The following is a 6,000-nucleotide window of genomic DNA, read 5'->3' on the forward strand; positions in this document are numbered from 1 at the left end:
AGCACATGGGGAGATGAAACAGGGCCTTCAAGTGGATGGGAAGTGAGATTTACGAGTTGCTGCAAATGGCTGGAGGAGGGATGGGAAGGGATGGAGGAGCTTGTGCATGACCTAACCAGTCAAGGTGTTAAAAAGCCCTCAAAATAGTAGCTCTGGCACTTGACGGCAAGACGTAACACCCCGTGTGGGGAGAGAAATCAGGAGGAAACATCTGAACCCATTTATGTGTCAGAGAGGGGGACTGCCACATAAACACCACCAGACATGGAATGGCCTGAGAGCATCTCTGTGCGCCATCTCTGAGCCATCTTTCCTCTTCCAGCCATGCTCAGAGCTGTAAGTCAAAAGGAGATGATGGCTTCTGCTGTGGAGATGTGCAGAAAGCCATGTCCAGGTTAACCCTACAGCGAATGGAAAGAAATGTCCTTTTTCCTCCACTCCACTGGAGAAGGACTGAACCCTCCTCATCCAGGCTTCAGCTTCCTCATCCATCACCATCCTCTGCTCAAGACAGAGATTTGGGTTACTGCTCACCGCCAAAAATCCAGAAGTTTTGTGGGACAAAGGAGGTGTCAATGCCTCTCTTTTGGGAGGACATACATAATTGCACTGGTGAGGTGGGGAACTGTGCCACTGAAGAGGCTCTTTGCAAGAACCAAAAGGAGGCTGTTTCCAGCAACAGTGTGTGCATTTAAAAAAAAAAAAAAGTTTCAAGTGTGAGAAACCAGGGACCCAAATGACTGAGGCCAGTGTAATTAGGAAGATGATCAATATGTTTGGGGAAGGGAGTTTAAGGATTGTAAGGTCTCCCTAGCATAAATAGTGCATTGCTAGAAGGACTCAGGTGGGAAGAGAGGCAAATAAGTTTTTTCCCCTTCATCAAGACAGCAAGTCTCATCTCCCATGGTAATTATTTGCCTCAGATGCCTAAAAATATAATGCTCTGGGATTTGAAAAACTTTTATTTTTTAAAAATGACACAAACACTTTGAACTAACACCGCTTTTTCGGCATGAAACAAGCCAGAGCTTGCATGGATTTAGTGTCAGTTCAGTCCCAAAGCCCTGTTTCAGTTTAATTTTAGTCTGTAGTGCGTTGGTTTAGCCCTTCCCATCACTTTGGAGGTGTTAACTAGGGGCTTTGCCGCAGCTGCATCCTGGGTGCAGGTGACGGAAGGGATGGAAGGCAGCAGAGCCCTCTTGCTCGTGAAGCACCACACCTCGCCGTGCTCAGGCTCTGCAGGGACGGTCTTGGTTTGTCACACAACTGAAAATATCTCAGAGGCAGCAGCCGCAGCTCTCGTTTTAGCTCCACACGTGCCTTCAGCCCACGTGGGTCTGCGGCTTCTCCGTGATGCCGGTGGAGGCTGCCTCTTGCAGGCATGGCAAAGGGTAGGCAGGCTGGGGGCTAAGAGCAGGGCTGGGAGCACAGTGTGATCACAGATCCCTTTTTTTTTCTTGTCAGGTTCCTAAGGAAACAAGGGCTGTGTCTGTGCTTGCTGCTCCCCTTCTGCTCATCCCTCTCTTCTGCTTTTATCTTTGCAAGCTGTTGATCAGTTTCAAAGGAGAGGAGTGAAAACAGCCTGGCTGGGAATAAAGGAACGGTCTTGTGGGGACTGGAGCTCTTCCAGGCACCACCACTCACAGGAGAGGGTCATCCTGAGCCAGACTCTGGCTTGCAAAGAACATTCATATTTCTTTTTCCTCCTCAAAAGCCTCCCTAGCAGCCAGAATCATGGATTAGTTTGGGTTGGGAGGGATCTTTAAAGACCATGCAGGTCCAACCCCCCTGCCATGGGCAGGGACACCTTCCACTACAGCAGGTTGCTCAAAGCCTCGTCCAGCCTGGCCTTGAACACTTCCAGGGATGGGGCATCCACAGCTTCTCTGGGCAACCTGTTCCAGTGCTTCACCACCCTCATTGTAAAAAATTTCTTCCATATATCTTGACTGAATGTACCCTCTTTTAGTTTAAAACCACTACCCCTTGTCCTATTGCTACAGGCCCTGATAAAAAGTCTGTCCCTATCTTTTTTACAAGCCCCATTCAAGTATTGAAAGGCCACAATAAGGTCTCCCCGGAGCCACCCTTCCCCTGCACCAACGGCTACTGCGTGTCTCCGGCGGCTGTCACTGAGGAGGGAGGGGTGTCTACAGGTTTGTTTTTCATTGTTGTTTGCATAAGGTTTGGAGATCCCAAAGCTTCGGATGTGTGAGTCATTCCCGGCACCTAACCCACCCGTGACATTTTATAAGCCCTGCCTTGGGAGTCTTCCTGGCTGTTTGGCTTTTAGCTACCAACCCGACGCTCCCAGGCATGTGCTTTGCAATCTGCAGGAGGAAATGCTTTCTCAGATCCTCCCGGGTTTGCCCTGAACTCCTCAAGAAACCGAGAAAAGGATAAAACAGAGTGTTTCCTGCCAACGGAGGGGATTTGACCTGGCACTAACCCATTCGCCTGCAGAACAGTTGCTGGAGAGGAAAGAAAGGATGGCAAGGAAACGCACAAGTCCTCTTCTATTCTGTATGCCCAGGCTCTCAATGATGAAATCCAGTGCCAATGAATTATACAAATGCTTATGCAATTAGAAGGAGCTACAGTCAGTCCTTCTGCAGCCAAAAATAGCTCCGTGCACCAGCAAAGGGCCTGCCTGCCTGCCTTCACATCTCGTTAGGAAGAGAAAACACTCAGGGCTGGTGAGTGGGAGAAGCTTCAGACAGAACAAAATATCCCTGTCTGCTAACGCTGGAGGGCAATGCGATACACGGGCAAAACACGCAGTCAGCCCTACGTGCTGCCCTGCTGAAAATCCTCTGCCCGAGGGTTGTGTCCCCTTCTGTGGACACAGGAGGGACAACTCTGGGTGTGCAGATACCCAAGGGCGTGTGATCCCCAGGGCTCTAGGACAGTGATCTCTCCATAGCAGCATAAGGGATTTGTCTCCAAAAAAAGGGGAGAGCTCTGGTCCCTGCAGACAGGCACTGGAGGGAGTCCCCGGCCCCAAGCATGGCACCCATGGCCCTCACAGCCAGGGTGGAGAAACCCAGATCCCCTGGGCTCCCTCCAGACCACTGCACATTGCTCTTGCAGAGTCTCTGACAGCGTTTTTCCTCATCCTGCTCCCCACCCTTTTCCTCCACACTCTGTCCAGGAGGTGAGGGGAAAGCCATCCCCTTCTGAGCTCCAAACAGATCAGCAGACTGAAGAGGAAGTGGGGGAGGAGAGAAAGGATTCCTCTCAGCTTTGAGCTGAGATTCTGGGGTCTTCTAAGAGAGGGTGCAGACCACAGTGGTGCTGCTGAAGGCTGTGTGCTGGACCCACCACCCGCAATAAAAATCCCACTCCATGCTTGCAAAGCATCTCCCTCTCCCGGCACATAATACTCCGTTCCAACCTCACATCCCTCCGCTGGGGAGATAATGCCCTCTGGAATGAATACGAGCCCCCACTACAGCCCTGTGCACATGCAGCTGCATGTGACAAGCAATGTCACCAAAGCAGGACCTGGTGACCTTCTTTGGGTTTGAACCACATTGCTCTTCTGGAACAGTGCATAGCAATACCAGGGAGATTTTCTGAATAGGGGAAACAAAGCAAGGCTCAAAGTACCTGCAAACTGCCCTGTGTGCAGGCGTATCCTGCTCCCCGTCATCTCTTGCTGTTGGGTGTCACTTTCCAGCAGCAGAAAGGAAGGGGACGAATCTGTCATGCGTCCTCTGAAAAACTGCGCTTCTCCAACGGCATGTTATCACATCTCTCCCAAACATACCGTTGTTCAACATCTGGGAGATGGGGCAAGAGGCTGCTGCCCAGCCAATTTATCTGGGGAGCAGCAAGGGTGGTTTGAATGATGGCACTGAAATTCTCCCCTAGGCATCTACACTCCCAAGTGGGAGAGGGCTGGAAAAGGGACCACTCCCAGCGATCAGACCTGTAGGAAATACATCTATCAGCTTCCTTCTCAAGCTGTTGGGTAACAAGAGATAGTCCCCTTTGATGGGAACGGTTGCTGTGGGACAGTACTGGGCACAGCTCTAACACTGTGCTGGTCTTTGGGCAGAAAGGTGTGAGGATGGCGAAGTCATGAAAGCTGGACTCTGTACAGCTCTATGGGATGTCCTTGGTCTAGTGATCTACAGGGTGGATCATTTATAGTCGATGAAGAAGAGCAAATGTTTCTGGGGTGCAAATCACCCCTTTCTAAAGCCAGTGTCTAAACCGGGCAAGTCACCTCCAAGAACTGGCTATCTCTGCACTGACTAAGCGAACAGGCATGGATGACCAGCTGAGATGTTGATCTCTCCAATTTATGTATTTAAAATCTGGTGAGGCAAGCCTTCCCTTTGTGACTGACCTGGATCAGCGCTCTCCTGTCAAAGCAGTGAAGGAGTCTGGGATTTGGAGAGCACCAAGTGTTTAATTTCAGAGGGAAAGTTTGGTATTTGCTCCGGAGTACCAGGGGAATTAGCCTTAATTTACAGTGCTCTTCAAAAAGGGATTTGAAGACATCCGCCCTGTGTGCTGTCCAGGGCACACATAGGAGCTTGAAGGAGAAGTGGAGCAGAATCACCATCTGGGCTTGGCAGAGATGCTCTAAGATCCATGTTCTTGGCAAATCCAAGCACCGCTGAGACCTTCCAGGATAAAGTGGCAATGGACCAAACATTCCGACTCAGCAGCACTTGGTCCAGGGTAGGGAGAGGGGTGGAAGGGGGCCAGAAATGCTCTGGGAGCCCATGAAAGTCACCGGAGATCTTAAATCCTTCCTGGCAGCGGTGCTGCTGCCAGAGAAGGAGGCAGATAGCTGCGAGTCCCAGAAACACCACGGTGCCAGGAAGATGTCTAGGTGGCACACGCCATTCTTGAATGAGTTCGTAAAGCAAAGCTGGCTGATGGAAAGACAAGTGGTCAGCAAACAGGCCTTCTTCTGGTGGTCCTCCACAGACTGGGAAATATCCCACAGACACATCTGCATCCACAGTGCACAGGTTGAAAATCACTGATGAAAAGAAATGGCTACAGCAAGGCATGTAAATGGCAACTGGTCCTGGATCTGCAATCCTAGCTGGAAAACCCACCTTTCCCACCTGTGTCCCACCTGCCAGCTTCCCAGATACCTGAGGGCATCTCTGGTGGCTCCTGGCACAATGGTCAGGCAACCAAATCACATCACTGCACTGTGGACACTGTGGTGTGGGTGTCCCAGTGTCTGCAAGACCCCACGCTGGTGATGGTAGTGGTGACACCAAAATAAATCACCCTCTCCCCAGATACTACACCAAAGAGGGACAAATAAGATTCCTCGGATTTTATGGCATGGTCCAAGGGTGGTCACTTGGTGCAACTTTTCACATCTCAGTTTGGGAATAAAACAGAGGCTCTAAACTCTGCACCTGGGGGCCTGTTTACTATTTGGAACTGGTAGGTGTTGCACACAGCAGCATCTAGCCAGCCTGCCAGTGAATTTATGTCAAAGTTTCGCTCATGGAAAAAACATATTGTGGTAGATAATGTTCTCGCTGACAAGCCAGATGTCAAAACATGGCAGGATAATGTTACTGAAAACCTCAGCTGCTCTAAAAGGGAAGTGAAGAGACAATCGTTCCTCTGTTAGACATCAAAATTTGATGGCATATCACTGTGACTGAGAGACTCATGAATGCTCGAAATAAAGCCAGGCTAAAAGTTCCCTAGGATATCATCGGGGGAGTTTCGTGGGAAAGGCTGACCACTTCTGGTCTCTCTAGTCTGCACACTCACAGCCAGATGTGCAGGGCCGTTGTGAGCTCTGCACACCTCTGGCAAGAGCGAAGAGTTTCAGTTAGAGCCTGGTTAGTAGGAGCTGTACTGGGTCAAGTGCCCATCACATTCCTACTGCCCTGAGCATGGGAACGCAAGAGTGACTGCACTGCACTAGAGCAAAGGTCTGTCTAAACTCATGTCTGGTAGTGGTCCACGGTGGGTGGCTTCAGGACAACACAGGGGCTGCAAAGGTCTGGG

This window comes from Eurypyga helias, unplaced genomic scaffold (assembly GCF_000690775.1).
Source record: "Eurypyga helias isolate BGI_N326 unplaced genomic scaffold, ASM69077v1 scaffold1694, whole genome shotgun sequence".
Classification (NCBI taxonomy): Eukaryota; Metazoa; Chordata; class Aves; order Eurypygiformes; family Eurypygidae; genus Eurypyga; species Eurypyga helias.